This window comes from Lepeophtheirus salmonis, chromosome 14 (genome assembly GCF_016086655.4).
Source record: "Lepeophtheirus salmonis chromosome 14, UVic_Lsal_1.4, whole genome shotgun sequence".
In the NCBI taxonomy this organism is placed as follows: domain Eukaryota; kingdom Metazoa; phylum Arthropoda; class Copepoda; order Siphonostomatoida; family Caligidae; genus Lepeophtheirus; species Lepeophtheirus salmonis.
In genome coordinates this window covers 30,346,502-30,365,201 of record NC_052144.2, presented here as the reverse complement: position 1 = coordinate 30,365,201, position 18,700 = coordinate 30,346,502, and the positions used below count along the sequence as shown (strand labels likewise).

Sequence of the window (18,700 nt, the reverse complement as noted above, 5' to 3'; positions counted from 1 at the left end):
ATGACACTTCTTTTCTCGTCCCTCATCAATCCAATACAAAATTAGTTGTAAAAATTTACTAATTTCAGTCGGTTTTTTCGTAAATACCAATTATATTACATTCAAATATCACTATTTTTCTTTGCCACTAATTAGCATTAAATTCTGGTGTTTAGCAATGTTTTGTATTGGATTTATAAGTATAACAACTCAAGGCCCTCATAAAAGGATCACTTTTGGTTTATGATGCAATCAGCAAGGTAAACACACTATTGGCTAGTTTCGGATCTTTTTAATTTATCTTTGTTATTTTTAGAATAGTCTATCCTTATGGGCATTTCACGAGCTCACTTTTGCTCTTCCATCAAGGTCATCCTCCTCCTCATCGTCGGATCATCCTTGTTATTTTCATCGACCGATATTAGAACACTACAATAATCAGAACATTAAATATACAACCTCATAGTCAATCCCATATTAATAATCATTCTCCTCCCCAGTTCCTAGTGTTAGAGAGAGCGACGTTCTAACTTGTTTAGAAAACTACTAAAACCCCAAGAATTTTATTGTATAAAAGGTTGAAAGATTTAATGAATATTCCTATGTGATGTAACTACATTTTTATCATGGAATAATAACGTTGCAAAAAGTTTACACAAATCAACAGAAAGTTAGATAGTGAGTAGTAGATATTTGCAATTTGATTTGTTAATTAGTAATCTCCAAATACAATTTTTCCCATCATGCAAGGTTTTCAAAAATTATTATTTCATTTTTTTTTTTTTTAATAGTACTATTTTTGTAAGTTTGAGACAATTTTGTCTGAAAATCAAAGTATTGTTCATCTGTAGAGCTTTGTCAGTCCTTATTTATTCGATACAGTCCACTCTTAAGACCGTCTGTTTTTCAGACTGTCGGTACTAGAACCGAATTTTTTTAGTTGTAGTACTGAACTGGATCGGACCAAAACTGAACTGGAAGGGACTATAATCTTCAGTCCTAAATAAGGACAACACAATACTACTCATCACCTAAATATAATCTTTTAAAATATATTTTCTAATCGGCATCATTATCATTCCTCAGATATAAAAATAAATCAAAATGAATTTTGTAATGAAATTTTTTTGATTTTCAGTTTATTTGTGAAGTGGAGACGCGATTTAATTTGGAAATGGTAATAAAATTATAACATCTTGTTATGAACATGCAATAAAATTAGAATTAAATTACTAATATCGAAACAGTAAAACTTATTGCAGATATGTAACTAGAATTGACACTCAGTAAAGAGAAAAGCTCTGCATGAAATGATTTCCCCTAATATATATATTGATTTTAGTTATATATCTAAAAAATTTCAAAAGTTATGGTTGATTTTTTTTTTTTTGAAAAACATATTGTATTATCTTGATCTTGCCCGTGACCTCTTACTCTTAACATATATACATATTTCATCCAAAGTCTCACCAAATTCAATTTGTTGGCTTTTTCTATAATCTTGCTTCTTTAAAAAAAAAACACACACGTTTTGTACGCGTTTAACATCTGAAAGTTTATCGGTCTCTTACTGTTAACATATATATTATTTCTGCATAGGTTTTCAAAAACTGGTCTTTTACTTTTTTACAGATACTCCTTACAAACCCATGAAACCAATTGGCAACTTTTGCAAAATTAAAATTTATGAAATATTCTGAATTTGTAAAATGTTGTCGATCTGTATTATAGAAGAAAGAATCTTTAAAAAAAAGTAATTTTCAAAAGTAGTTTGTTTTTTTAAATATGATATATATACGAAAGATTCTCCTCTCCATCCCAACTAGCTTTCAATTGAAGCATGCTTTTTACAATGTACAAACAAATAACTTTCGAGTAATGTTTGCGGCTTGTTTGATTAACTTAACGCATAATAAATAATGTTATCATGATGGTTTAGTAATTAATTTATTAGTTTGATAAAATAAAAATGAAAGGAATGGTTTTATGGTTTGCAGTCAAAGAATCAAAAAAAGTTTATTATGTATTATTATTAATATTTTGAATGCAAGATTAAAAAAAAAAAATAATAATAATTTAATAGAGAAAAAGAGGGGATCAAAAGCCTACGGAAGTTATAAAAAAATAACAATGAATATTCACCAGGGAAACAGACTGAAATATCGTAATTATGAAAAAGTTAATGAATTATTTAAACATTTTTTAACCCTTCGTAAGTGAACAGAGATATAATACACTCTGAGATTAATAGAAATGATGATTTTTCATTTGAATCTACATTTTATAGCCAATGCTTTTTTGTATGCTTCTGAAATATTAAATTATAATATATTTTGTTATGTATTATTCTTTTACATACAGTCATGCAAATAATATTGTCACCCCATATACTTAGTGTCTTTCCTATGCTATTTTAATATTTAAAGTTATATATGAGGGAACAATAATTACAGCTTATTATAATGTTTAATAAAAAATACAAAATTGTGTTTTTTAGATAGTTTTTTTTTCTCTCTTTAAAGACTTCCTTGGGGTTATTAGGAGCAACAAATTAAGATTCATTAGACGTATATCTAGCCACCTTTTTATATTTTACTTAATTAAATAACAAATTTGGTTCATGTGTAAGAAAAAATAAGAGGCTAAAAAACAAATTTATATTGCTCTTCTAAGATATTTGCAATATTCGTACATAACTCATATATATTATTTGTCTTAATAAACCATAGACATTTTCAGTAAAAATTCCAAGGACTGACAGTTAATGAATTTTCCCAAGGACTGACAGTCCTAACACAGTGAGCTGGACCAACATAGTTTTCAAAAAAAAATATACCACCAAAATGACACTCCACCCTCAAAAGCTATGACAATGGTCTTTCAGAATCTGTTAAGAATAAAATATTCTAGGTAAGGAACCAAAGTTGTCAACTTTTCAATTTCTAAATGTGGTCAAAAACATTATTTTAAATCACCTACAACATGGTTTTCTCCAATATGTAAAAGCTTTAGTATTTTTTCGCACATTAAGATCATATATTGTAGATATCACTCTGAGCTAATAGAATTAATATGAAAACCTACATTTAGTATCATTTTTACATAATCAGATATATGGATCAATAAACTATCTCTTGGACTATTACACTGACTGCTCAATTATATTCTAGTTTGTTTTATCCTTATTATTATATTATAACTTTTAACAAATTTTAAAATTTTTGGGGATATTTTATATTGATTAAATATTCTAGAACATTTGATTACAAGTATTTAATGGCTAGTAGAGCCTAATTTTCAAATTCTGACAATTGAACATGACTTTTGCTTTTGATAACCCTATTCGAGTATTCATAGTAACCTTAGTCTCTCTTGACTTTGCTGAAGATGTGAGTGAATACATGATGATATTACTCAGAAGCTTGTTCACTGAAGTAGCCTAGTTCTAATCCCTTCCAGCTCACTATGCTAAGGATCCATAGAATTGGTTCTAAGATTGGACTGGATTGAATATATAACGACTGACACAGCACTAATTCTAGACAACCCTTGTACGTTAACTATAAAACAAATCTGGGAAATAGTATAGTGGAAATACAGCAATAAAAAGAAAAACTTCTTATTTGAAGTAAAGTGAACCAGAGAATGATGTCTAATATGATTTTATCACATGATGTATTTTTGAATTTTTTAATAAGGTAGTGATAGACATAGGCCCTATATTTGCTTTCTCATATATGACATAATTTCAAATGAAATATCAAAGTAATATTTTATTCAAAGACTCTTAGTAAAATAAATATATTTTTTTCTAGAGATTTCGTTATGAATTTATATTTTATTTCAAACGAGTCTTTTACACATATTAAAGGCATTTGCTTTCTATTGTATGTCAATATGAGCAAAAAAAAAAAAATTAAATTTTGGGCGGAGCTCAAAAAAATTTTACTGTATGTATTCGACTTATGAAATAGCATAGAGGGTGTGTTTTAGGGTGGCCTTAATTTTCGATATTTGATTTATATTTATCTCATCCTTCCATTTTGTTCTTTTCATAATAAAAATTAGCTGTGCAACATATTCTTGACTTCAGTTAATATTTAATGGTGTCCCTTGTTTCTCAATGTTGTGTATTGAAATATAAACTGTAAAAAAAAGTTGATGTTTCCATTTTTTGGTAATTTTAAGAATGTCTGAAAAGTTTCCGACCTCAGCGTGAAGATGGCAGCACCCGTAAATAAAAACTAATCACATCTAGCTAACGTCTGCTGATAGTGACTGCCCAAAGTTTTCAGCGGTTTTGGACGCACAGCTGAAAATGGACAAAATAAAGCTGTCATTATATATTTTTGAAAGTGTATTTTTAAATAGGTTCAAACTTATTAGACATATAAAGGCCTATTGTCTATAAAATTTGACGCGTCTAAGTCAATCCAACTCGATTGTTATTTGAGCTAATAACAAAAAGTGTCTCGTGAACAATTATTTTGCAGAAAAACAAGCCAAGTACTACTTGGACGTGTTACAGAGATAGAAGCATCCTTGGGAGAAGTGTTTTTAGTTACAAAAAGAAGACTCTGTTGATGAATAAAATAAAACAATCAGAAAAAATGTCTTTTATTATTGTTTGGTCGGAAACTTTTCAAAACCCCTCGTAGCATAAAGTTACAATAGTTTGCTGACGTAATTTTTGTAATTTGATATTCATTTTTTTTAACTTGAATTAGACAATTTGATATTTTTTATATTACAATGTACTTTATCTACAAAACAAACTATTATTTTGCCACTGTTGTCTTCTCAAATTTTAGTTGATTCTATTACATACATATAAAAAAGTCTGAAAATATTGATCAATTTATAATTTTAGTCAAAACTTTAAGAGCCAGCGCCCACTGCTGAGTGCTACAATTTTATTTTTGGACATAAAATTATTTTAACCAGTAGAAACGATTGAGAAGGTGAATGAAGGAAACTAAAAATATTGATTTTCTATTTTAACAATATGAGCCACCCTAGTGTTTATCTAAGAACATATTTGGAGATCCAACGTTGTTTTGAGTTTCTAGACCAGGTGTAATTTATCTTTTGCAAAGTATGTCTTTAAAAAAAGAAAATGAAATGGTCAGTGGATATACAACACAATTGCATTTAAATTTAATGTTCTCAATATGGGCACAGCTATAAACAAATTAACTATCTCTATATATAAGTATATGTATGCTCATATTGACAGGCCTAGAAATAGGAATTTAAAACTATTTTTTGTTCGATATTGATTTACTTTTTGTTTGTTTGTTTGCGCATGAGTCAGATATTTGCAATTCATTTTTTCATCCACGACAAAAATCGTGTTGTCTTTTACCTAAAGCTTTGACATTGCTTCAAGTAAATGTATAACGTCGTTTTTAACTCAATGGAAAAATGTATTTCAAAACATCATTTGTTAATCGGATAATTTATCATTTCTATATTGCATATGCTATTTTACTTAAGTTTTACCTCAGTTACTTCACTGCCCCCCCCAAGAACGTTCATATCAAATACAAATTTAATATTAAAATTATGAAGGCAAGACCCACATAAAGAAACTAATTCTACTTTCAAATTAAACACAGCTTCGTTCAATAAAGGTGGGTGTGCGTTTATTTTAGCTAGTGAGAGGACTAGTACTGCAAGGATTTAACAAGAGGTCAATGTATGGTTGAGTGTATCCACTTAAGTTTACTTATATGGAGTCATTTAAATGTTCATCGGTTAGTCTCGTCCTGAGGTTTGATTTCAGGAATTCATGTAAAAATAGCTGACTGTCAGAGGTATGTAGATCCAAACCTTAGCAGAATACTACTGAGACTTCAAATGGAGATTATTTAAAAAGTGTATATTTTCCATTTCCGATTTCCACAAGATCAACAGAGAAAAAATCAACCATCCGTCCTGAAATCTCACATTTGTCCAAATCCATCCAAGGGTTTGTTATAAATGACACACAGGGCGAAAGTTTCTTTCACTGAATAAGTCAACAAACTCCTATCCAAGCTTTGATAAGAGGTCATAATATCTGGAACGCGCACACCTTTAGTTCTGGCAAAGTTGTTTTTTTAGAAATGGACACACGTTCCTCCGAGACACTTTAATAAAGGAACCATTAACAAAAAATTAAAAAAACACGAATTCGTTTTTGTTAAAAATAAACCTATAAAAGAGTCTCTTTCTCCAACTTTCTTGGGCCCGTTTAAGGTGATTGAGAGGTACGATCGTTACTATAAATTGGACTTTGGATCAAGAACTGACAATGCCCGATGGATAGACTTCGACCTGAATTTGGAGTTCCAAGTATCCTTCCAGCGTCTCGGACTATAAGATGCACAAGATTTATAACTGGAGAATGATTTATTTGTTTATTTATCAAATTTTTTATGATGCCCTTTATTGTGTATTACTAACTAGACGATCTCTTTACTCACTCTTCCGTCTAGGGGGAGTAATGTAGGAGTTCGACTAGTTTAGATGATATTAACTATTCATCATTGTACCTTGTATTCTTTTTTTTCTTTTTATTTTCGTATAAAAGAATGATCATTTTTACCCTGTTAAAATAAAGATATTTAAATCTTAACATATACGTTGCTATCACGAAAAGATATTTCTGAAAAGTTGTTACCAGCTTTATAGGATGAGAAATATAAATGGGCACAATAATTCATTACGATATTTATTACTAGTTCTTAAAATTTTTAGCATCAATCAAGGTTAAAATTAATAAATATATTATTATTATTTTTTTACTATGGATAATTGAAGTCCAGTAACAGTTTCAATAACAATGGATGAATGGACAAGTTTTTCTGGTGTTCCATTTGTATGTGTTACTCGTCATTTTTTCACAATTATTTTCGGTCTGAGCGTATACTCGCTTGCAAAGAATTCAAGGATAAGCATACTAGAGAAGCGATTAGTATTTTTTTAAAGGTATTTTTCTTATATATTGATTTAATATAGTGTTGTTAAATAAATATACTTGTAAATGCAAAACATAAAAGTCTAAAGATTTTTTTATTGGTGATCAGTAAATAAGCATTCAAATTGCATATTTAAACATACCTTATTTAATTAATAAGTAAGTTACTTTTATTTTATATTAAAGTCGGACATAATATAATTATATTGAAATGGTACATTTAACTATTTTCAGAACGTCCTTAATGAACATCAAATTTTTGAGAAAGGTATTGCCATCACTTTGGATAATGGAGCCAATTTTAAACTTGCCATTAATTTAATAGGTAAACTGCACATTGTCCATTTAATTCATTTGGCAGTGAGTTAGGATTTAAGCAAAGCAGTTTCAATTAAGCATATAATGAGGGAACTAAAGAAAATAGTAATAGTCATTAAAATAGTCCATCAAATCAATTAAATTAGAAAAAATATTGGAAGAAGAAAAATAGAATAACTATAAATTAGTTTCGTGGCTAAAGACACGAACGAATTCTGTATTCTTGATGGCACAACGTGCATTAAAGTTGAAAAGTGCAATCGATATGATTTGTTTCGACGAGAGGATAGAGTTAATGACGTCAAGTGAATGGCAAATGGTGTAGAATCACATGAACAATTAAGCCCATTTTATGAAGCAACAAAGAAGTATCCTCTGACAATGACAACGTCAGTGGTTAATTAGATCAATTCTGCCAAGAATTGTCTGTATCGCCAAGTCTTAATCCAGACATTTGGTGGATGACTAAAGGCCGGCACTCCATCCCTAAACTCTACAAAGTTTTTACTAAGTACTCCTCCATTCCTGGATCGTTTGTTCCTTCTGAAAAATTATTTTCTTTTGCAGGACGAATCATAATTCAATCTAGAAATACATTAAATGGTTATTTGGCCGAAGTTTTAATAGTATTATTACATAATATGTAAACTTAAAAGATTAATATGTTGCCTATAAAATTTAAATTGCCAAAATATATATTTTTTAAGATATTAATTATAGTTTTATTTATCATGGAGTAACTTTGAAATGAGAATTATTATTTTATTAATTAATTCAATAATTGTTATTTTATTTTTGGAGAGGGTAGGGAAGTTTCACAGTTTTTTAAACATAATTTTGCAAGTGAAGAAGGTACTTGAGTCATTTTTTATGCTTGGTAGAGCTGTGGTATAAAGCAATAAAAAGTTATAGAGTTATTTATATTTTTGTCTATTAAAACACTCTGGTAAAATAATAAATCATTCTAAACTATTTAGTTATCTTTTAAAAATCGGCATAATTTTTGTTTACAGATATTTTTTATTATTTTTTTTTTGATTAAGACAAATATTATTCCCTTTTAATAAAGAATGCTCCTTTGAATAATAATATTAAAAAAATTATCTAAAGTAGGAATTAAATCATATTGCAATGAAGAATTTTAAAACTCTCCCAAAGAAAATCATCCGTAATTACGTGTCAAGAATTAATTAATGAATGGATTATATGCAAATTCTCTTGAAAAATCATGATCCAAAACAATCTAAGCTCTTCTTCTATTTTTTCTGTGACAGGCCTTGGTTACTGAAGAAAAAGATTCAGAGGGTTGAATGTCTTTAAAAATTACTATAAAAAAGAGGATGAGAGCTAGTTGTAACTCATCTACATACTATTTCATAAGCTGGTATCATTACCATTTAATTACTAGTAAGTGAACTTCCTTTTTTATCACATACAACTTAAACCATATCAACTATAATAAATATGCAATTTGATACCTTAAAGTTTGAAATTAAAAAGAGATAACATATAGCCCTGGTTAAAAATACTTTATATTGCAGTCAATCCGATATCAATCCTTCAAAATAGTTTAAGATATAGCTCCTTTCTGAAGGACTTTAATTAGAAAAGTCCACTTATTAGTGATGCATAGAAAGTAGAGAAAGATATACAAAGGGAGAGAGGAAACAGTATAACTCAAAAATTGTCAAAGTATGTATGGAAGTCCCTTATGACTTTAGTTTTATTGTATCACACAATCTTTTATACGAAAGGAACCCGAAAAAAGGATGATAATTAATCAATTTTCCCCGTTTATTATTAATTAATTATGGATAATTGTTCATAAATTTAAAAATTACTAATTTTATTTCAACCAATGAATGGTAGAGCACAGATTAGAGGGAAAGAAACAGAAGCATTAACAGCTGATAACAAAATATAGAGTAACTATTTTGTCAGTGAGTAATTCTTTTGAATGATGTAATCGAAAAATTCTTGAAATTGAAAAAACGCCACTTATATATTGCAAAAAAGGCAGGATTGTCAAAGGAAGAATAAAAGATATCGAATATAACAAATTATCAATAAAGAATTGACAGACGATAATAGGAAAAACTAAATGTAATATTTAAAATATTGACTTTTCCACCAAGTGTGAAAGGAATGGGATTCTGAGAGACAATCATCTCTTAATTTTAACGATAATTAGTTGAATCCGGTATTTTACTTGTGTTGTTAAAATATATCTCACTACATATTTTTTCTAAAATGAACTTATTAGAAGGGAAATAAATTATATCTTTACTTAATGCATATTTTAGAATTTGGCAAAATATCAAAGGCCATTGAGTTTGCAAAAAAAAAAAAAAAAAAAAATTTCCTTTGTTTTTTCTCTCTTGGTGGAAAATCAAAGATTGTAATATGAAATCAATATTATATGTTTATAGACATAACTTTCTTTCAACTCCTTGTAGAAGATATGCCTCATTAGCTTTTACTCTTTTGGAGATCAGAGGGAAGAATTTATATATATGTGTATACTTCATTGCATCTCCCTTGGAAACCAATATGTAAATCATAACAATTCTACGGTCCATTGGATTTATGAAAAATAAATATTCTTATAGACAGATATACTCGTATATATATATGTATAAACATAAAATCAAGCAATCAAATCAGTTAATTCATAGACTACTTTTAATAAAACGATAACAATAAGATTATGCAAAATACCAGATATCACCAAATACTTTAATACAAAAATTTACGATTGAAAGGATTTCAATGATTTTCACATATATAGCAACTTGTGTGTCGGCATAATATCACAACGACACTTTATAATTATATACGTTCTGCTTCAAACATACAAAAAAAATTGAAAAAAAAATCCTTTTCAAGGCACATATAGCTTGCATACCCTTTATAATACTTTGTTTTTCGGTTACTGTTGCTTTTTTCAGTACTATTTTTTTTCTTGTTTATTTAATTTAGTTACCCTGTAGCATAAATAGTTAAATAATTTATCGCTAGGGAATTCTTGATATAATTGCATTTTACTTTTAATTTAGTGCATTAAATAAAGGAAGCATTTGTTTATTATGAAACTAAATAAAAATTTATTATGATATTTTTTTTATTGTAGGTATATATTCCCAAGAAATTTCAGAAAAATGGGATCACAGGGAAAAAACCCTAGTTGGGAGTAAGCCAATTTGTGCCAAATTTATAATTATTATTTTTACAATTGGATGTCAATATTATTAAATTATTATTATTTTATTTTCATAGCCGAGGATAGTCTCCATCTTTGACGATCGCTAAAAAAATACTTAGTACAACAATCATAAAACTGCGAACTAAGTTTTTGTAGTACAAACATTTTATCTTTCATTCACCATAAAGTGTAAACCAATGTCACTTATACACTGCTAGAAATATATTTTACTAAAGGCATCTATTGGAAACAAAATTGAATTTACATATTGTATCTCACTGCAAAAAGAAATGTTGAATAATTTTTTAGAATTATGTAAATAATATATTTTAGTTTTTATCAAAATAATTTTAAATTTCAGCTACTCTATAGATTTAAAAAGGTGATTTTTTTTAAAATTAACAATACAATAAATTCGGTTAACAAAGATGTTCAATAATAACTTTGTATAAAAGTTTAACAATGCTGGATACACCTTCTACTAAATTAATGAAAATCAATGAATGTAAATAATATATTATCGACATTTTTAAACATTGAATATTATAACTAACAAAGTTCTTTTTTGTACGTTTCATCCTCTTTTGTCTGACAAATTGTAGCAAAATCCATGCATGTACATTGACAAAAAAATTTGTGAAATGATGAAAGTTTTTAATTACATACAAACTTAAAATGCCCTTGATTTCTTTATACTTTATATTTAATTACATGTATATATACAAACGTTAGATAGAATAAATAATTTCCTGTCATTTGTGAGTTAAATAAATGTATCCTCAACTATATATTTTAAGACATTTTTATTAGCTTAATTATAATTGTTGTTATTTATAAAATAGACGCAATAAATCTTAGATTTTATTTTTCTTTTTTTTCTGTCATTAAAATTGAAGGTAATTCTTTTTCTTTCCGCTCTGAAATCCTCCCTTTTTTGTATAGAAGAAGAAAAAAATATTTTATTTTACTTGCCAGGCCATTCAAAGGATTTCTACTTTTTCAAACCTCTCATTGAGGTCCTTATAAAACGATGATGTGAGAAATGATAGGCTCGTACACATCTTTTCTCCTACATTTATAAATCTCTTTTGGCTTGTATTCAATTTCATTTATATATGTACGAACACATCTTAATTTAATTGATATATATATTTTTTGTTTATTTTTACTCATCCATAATTAAATACAACTCTCTGTAGATGGTTTTTTTATATTTAAATTTATGTCAACCCATTAAGTTCTATGAGTTATAACAATGAATCTTTCTACTTTTCGTGCACATGCTGTATGAAGAGTAATCCAAGAATTCTGGCATTGGCAATAATAAATAATTTAAAAAGGTAAGTATGTGATTCAAATATTTATTTCAAAAGGGCTATGTTCTATTCATTCCTAATTGAATAAGCTATTTACATGTTATATTTGTACAATTAAAATAAATAATATCTGTTTATTAATGAAAAATGGATCATTGAACACCATACACGGAAAACTGCCCTATAAAGAATTTCCCGTTGAAGATTGCCCTGAAGAAAAATACCATGAAAGAAAATTGCCCAGAAGAAAATTGCCGTATTTTGTTCAAAATCCCTGATGAATAATATCACATTATAGCGAATTTATAATATGTTATTATAACCTTTCAAAAAAAAAAAAAATTGGGTGTACCCATTACAAAATTAAAGAAAAAAAATATTTATATGACTATTAATCTACAAATAATGTTATTTGCATGTAACGTAGCATCCATAAGAAAAAAGAGTTAATTGGCGTAAAAATTCGGTTTTCAATTTGAAAAGCAAAGGCTTCAACTATTTTTTGGCATTAAATGGGTTCCTAGGAAGGATTGGCAGCGACTTTTTATGGATCCAGGGTACCCCCAAGTATCACATGCAATCTGAGTGTTTGGAACTATTTGTCGGTATTAGAGGGGTTCCTTGGATATATTAGGGGTGGTTTTAAGCGATCCGACACTACCTCTGGCCAATTCGATTTCGATGTCAGAGGGTACTCAACTATATTTTAATAGGACTTAAGCTAATTATCCCCCCTCCTACTTACCAATCCTCTCGATCCATTTCGACAGGATTAGATTCAATTAAAAATTCAAGAAAATCGTATTGCGATAACATTTATCACACTTGAAGGTACTTAAAAAAACAAACAAATACGTTTAGATATTCATAATAATTAAAATTAAGCAAATTTAAAATGTGTTACTATTCATCATCAAGTTTGAACATAACGGGCAATTTTCTACCGGGAAATTTTCCTTACAGGAAATTTTCTCCAAGGCAATGTTCCAATGGCAGTTTTCCAAATACATTATGAATACATGAAGTTCCATGTCAACATGACAAATGAACAATCACAAGAGAATTAGATAATATTTTTACCTCCACCAACGAAATTGAACGATTGAATGAGCGTGGTTAAAAATGTTGGGAACAAAATTGTAAAGTTAATATGTTTGTGTGGTAAAATCGTGGTGTATACTATTATTGTAAGACAACAGTGCTATGGGTCATATCATCGTTAAGTAACATAATTGCAAGTAATATGATTTTGAGCAATTTCATTGCAACACAATATTATCGTGTGCAATATGGTTGCAACTTATACTTGTATTATATTCGGACAATAAAACTATTGAATGATTAATAAAAAAATGCCTTATAAAATATCCCATAATATACTCCCGCCCACAGGCTAGTCAGGTAAGATGTTGGGCCCCAAGATATGTTAAATTTCACGATTGCTACTTCTTTGAGCCACAATCAACACTCCCTATATCCTACAATACACCACCGCTAACGAACTGTTAAGGTGAGCTGCTGGGCCCCTCGACAAATTAAATTCCTTCCCTTACCCCTCCTTGATCATCAATGCCCTCTTAATATCCGAAAGAATACCTTGGGGCCTAGCAGTCCCCTAAATTAGTCGTGTGCCGTGCTGTTATGTGGGAAATTAGAAGGGTTCATTATTAATTCTCAGAGTAGCGAAGGTGGAGAAATTTAATATTTTGCATATTATAGGCAGTCGATGATGCTCAGGGAAGCGACTGTGATATAATTTTTTATCATTCATTAGTTTGATTTTCGGAGTATATTATAATTGTAACGAAATTGCACTTAATAGTATTGCCTTGAATTGAAATTACTCACTAACATATTCCTTACAAAGATTTTACTAACAATAATCATGTAAATAACAATTTTATCACGCAACGATATTACTCCAATCTTTTTACTAAAATCATTTAGCAGGGCATCAACTGAACTGAGGTTATTTAATCGACTCCTTCTGATTGTTAGTGTATCTGTTTGTAAGGAAGATTGGAAAATAAGTTCTAGACCAATTTATTAAAACTTTGTAGGAATATCATATATGTTTACAGTAAGAGGTAATAAAATTTTGAGATGTATCAAAGGTCAAGGTCAGGCTAAACCTTAAAACTGATAATTGAGCATAACATCGGAAAAAAATGAAATACATAATTTAAAATGATTTTGGGGGAAGGTTATACTCCAACGAGTGCCAATTCCTGTTTTGTCATTGTAAATCGTAAAAAAAGACCCACAAAAAACACGACTCATGTGCCTAAATGACGATAGCCTTTTGCTGATGGTCCGTTAAGTTGAGTATATCTAAAGTTGTAAGAAGAGTTGAGAAAATTGGAGTTTAAGGAAATAAAGAAAATAAACAGTTGGAACTATAACCTAGGTATACAATTTGAATTCATTTTTCCCTGTGTCATTGAAGTGACAACTTGTACAATGATAATACCATGTTCTTTATTGATACTTGTCTGGCGACTTGAAGCATTTAGTCTTTTATTCTCTCCTCAAGAAGTTGGCTTTCAAAATCCCTTTAGCTCTTTATATCAGCTATGAGTATTATTCATTCTTTCCAATAATAAACAGCTGATGGAATGAAATAGATGAACCAGATATCAAATGCAAACACTCTCATTTACCTTTACAAATATCGTATTTCATAGTTTAACAATATAATATTACTGAAAACAATGTTGAAGAAGTGGAGAAATATACCGTTTAATCTAGATTTACGAAATCTAGGTTTTGCTATTGTTTTCTTTTAAATTTTAAGCCCTTTCAATGAAATATACAGCTTACATGTGAAAAAATAAAATACTTGTTCATAACGCTGAAAGCTGTTGAACGAGGGGATTTCAAACAGTCCGGTATATCCATAAAATCAAATACTCAGAGGTTTTGGGGTATTAATGTGGGTTAACTACCATTAATCTCAGCTAACACAACAAATAATTATAATTTCGAATAATCCAGTATGTTTTTTACATAGTTAAATACCAGCATTGAGTATGCACAGCCTCTAAATCATGAAGGTAAAGGAACCATTAAATCTTCTTGTGTAAAACAAACAAATACATTTTCCTAAATGTTTGTTCAAAAAGCTTAATTTTCATTAAATTTATTCATGTTTAACCTTACAAAAAGATTTGTTGAGTTGTTATATATTTTTGAAAGCTTAAAATAGGATAAGTTTGACTATTTTTAACGATTATCTTGACTTTAATGCCCAAAATTATTTCAAGGTGATTATCCTTGATATGAGTAGATGAAACTATTTTTTTTTTTTTTTTTTTGTAAAATAGTGTTTACAAATCCCCATTGTTTATGAAGAACCTAAAAGTTGAATGAAGTTATATTCTTATCATTGAGAGCTTTCGTATGATAACACAGGGGAATATTACGAGGGTCATAATTATAATTATAATTACATATGTCACATCAAATCTCCTATTTTATTCAATTACAGTTGTAGTGTATCGAAGAGGACATTAACCAATTCAGCATACATCTTTTATCAGTAAATGTAACTTTTAACCTTTTTTTAAATATTTTTTTTATTTTGTGTTAATAGACAGGAAAATTTTTTTAATATGAAGGCAAGGATATCTCAGAAACACTAATAGGAACATAATTTTTGAACAGAGTAGACACTACAATCCTAATTGAATAAAATAAAAGACTTGGTGTGATATATGTAATTAAGTAATGAGGCCATTGAAAACATGAACAATATAAGATAATGTTCCATATTTGATTCTACACCCCCTTAAAAAAATAGGATCACTCAAAAAATACCAAATCTAAATACTAAAGTCCCTGGCGATCCTTATTTTTTACATAAAAAATGGAATTTTTTTCTATAATATGAACTCTGTTACTCTTTATTACTATGAATGACGAATACTCTATCATGGTCTCAAGAAGAGTGTCATTTTTCATCATTTTTCAGCCTAATAATGTAAATGTGTCAAGTTTAGAAGAGAATACAGAATCAATTCAAACACTTTTATAATCATAAATGACCTTTACATAAGTTTTATTCATCTTACTTCAATTTGGTAATTGTCTTACTGATGAAAAATGTCCCAGATCGATAATAGTCTCGAATTACTATAATCTCAAATATTTCTTAAACCTTACGACCTAGAGAAAGAACTGAGATGAGTTTTGGATTTTGAACTCAAAGATAAATTATGTTTTAGACGTAATTTTATTGGTGAAAATTTCCTTGTGTAATTTATCGGGTCACTTTTAGACTCTCACGTAAAATATCACATTTCAAATATTTTATAAAAATAGATGTTATTTACCAACAAATGATTTTAACATAGCGTTCTATAACTCGTCGATTTCATATTTTCTGAATCGCAAATATTTTAAAATAAAATTATTTTAGAAAAAAATTATATTACACGGTTCCTTCTACCTAAAATGTATCGTTTTTCAATGTAAAAAAGGTTATGTATTGGATTGTTATTTTTTTTAGCAGCCATCTTTGGTTGTGATAAAAATTGTTTGTGATAGACCTTTGGTATATTCTATTTTTCATTTGGAATATAGATTTATTGACGTTTTGAAGCAGATGTGGCGAATATATGTGTATTTATTTATGTGTGAATATTGGAGTCTTCAATTGAGTAAAAGGAAATATATAAGTAGCAGAAATATATAGATTTGAAGCATACTTTTCTAATCAACTTAGAAATAAGATATGTTGTATTTGGGAGTTTCATTTTTATCAAGTAGATAGGCTATAAATACTTTTATTGATAACTACGAAGGTCTTTTGAAAAGTATCTGCAAAGTCAGAAAGATGCTACTACTGGCACATATTGAGATTATGTTTAATTAGTAACATCTCTTGGAAGAACACACAACAACTTTCAGCCGGATCAGTCTATTTCTTTCGGTTTAGCACCCTTTTGAATCGAGGAAGTGGAGTGATTTTCCAAAGATTGATGAAAAAGAATTTCATGTTCTCTTAAACATTACATTATGAAAGGCAAAACACCTCAAGAAACTAAAAAGAAGCTTTATAAACATTATGGGGACTAAGCACCTTCAATTAAACAAGTGTATAAGTGGTTACAAAAGTTTTGGAGTGGCAATAAGGACACAAGTGACGTAGAACGTTCTGGATTACTCTCCAGAAATCATTGATAACGTACATGATATTGTGATAGATGACAGAAGACTGTAGATGCTAGAGATTTCTAGTGATGTGGGCATCTCAAAACTGGAACCCCATTTCCATTAATTTTGCCACCAAAACTGCTGAAGTGTGAGCTGGTGCAATGTTGTGAGGGAAAATGACTCTTTTGTAGGCCAATCATGGATGTTTTTCTCGCAGCTCGGTTTTACAACGGTCCAATTACAAATAATAATACGCACCGTAAAATGTTTATTTTTTGCAAAAATAGTCTATGAGGATTATTCTTTCTAAATCCGAAATCAAGATTCGCCATAATCTTTGCAACCGATTATAAAAAGTCGATTCAAACAAATGCCAAACAGAAAGAAATTGACTGATCTGACTAAAAGTTGCTGTGTGTTCTTCCAAGAGATGCTACTAACTAATTATAACTCGATACGTGCCAGCAGTGCTATATCTCAGACTTGGCATGGACTTTTATGACGACCCTCCTACATATAGTCATAAATAAATATTAGATTTTTTTTGTATTTTAATTATGCTCTACTAAGTGATATTCTAATCAATTACAATTACTAAATAAGTGCTTATAATCTCTTAGGAAAGAAAATAAATAAATAGCACAATTTTATATCAATTACTAGATCCCACCGTTACTAAAATTTTTTGTCTCATTTGTACTGAAAACTCAAAAAATAATTTGTAAGTTGCCAGTAAGTAATAATATCTAACAGGTATACATATAAAGAGAATTGCAACATATTATTACATGGAATTAAATTAAATATCTACTGGTGAAATATGGCCTAAAATGTATTCTATCCATAGCAACTTGACTTGGTTTCGTGCGACTTGGATTTGATAAAAGAAATTTTTGAATGATAATAAATGTTTAAATCAATTTAAAAATATGTTTACGAGCAAAGTTTAGAAGGGGGGACCAAGAATTTTCAAGAGTTGCATATATAGAAAATATATAAATATTATTAACTGTACTTTAATTATTGGGAGAAAAGTGCTTGAAGTGTTAATTGTATTTTTGATTCTTATTTTTCATTTTCTTATAATAGATTAAAAAAATTTAGCTTAACCCAACACATAAGCAAGGTAAGAGAATTTAGCCTAAAATTGAATTATCCTATACATCTTGTAATTAAAAGATAATTCCTCAAAGATGTCAGACCTTATATCGACTATAAGTTCATATAGGTATAGTAAATCACATATTTTCAACTATAGTATATCAACCATCCGGAAATTTTAATATACAGTATATTATTGACAAAAATATGTTTATGAAATATTGGACTGTATTCATTTATGAAGAAAAATATTACAATAGAGTTACTCGTTTTTTAAAATATTTATTCAAAAAAAAATTATGTTGACACAACAGAATTGTAGTAATATAAGTCTGATCTTATATACATACTCCATTGTGGATCTTTTATAGACAGTAATAATGAACTTAATTCGTCTAGTAATTTTAATTAAATTATAGTAATATATGTATGGTGAATATATGTAGACATATATTCACCATACCCTTGGGGATTTCTCTCGGTGTACACACAAGGAGGGAAGGAAGGTTGTGAATGGAGGATATGCATGCGATGAGGGGTTGTGAGCATGAACCGAAAGAGAGGGGAATCTCCAAGCTGGTTGTTTATTATTGAACAAACCTTTTTTTTATTTTTCTGATGAACCATCACATATTAATGGGTCTTTAGAGTCGAATAAATATATTGCTA

At 28.8% G+C, this 18,700-nt stretch overlaps 1 long non-coding RNA gene across 2 annotated transcripts; it reads left to right on the top strand.

Moving 5' to 3' along the window:
- Positions 1 to 5,521: 5,521 nt before the first annotated feature.
- Positions 5,522 to 6,598, top strand: LOC121129237 (uncharacterized). Of its 2 annotated transcripts, none has more exons than XR_011783701.1 (2): positions 5,522 to 5,795; positions 5,888 to 6,598. It is a non-coding gene; the product is annotated as an uncharacterized lncRNA (long non-coding RNA). The 2 variants fall into 2 exon arrangements; XR_005868377.1 differs by having other exon boundaries at positions 5,858 to 6,598.
- The last annotated feature ends 12,102 nt before the right edge of the window (positions 6,599 to 18,700 follow it).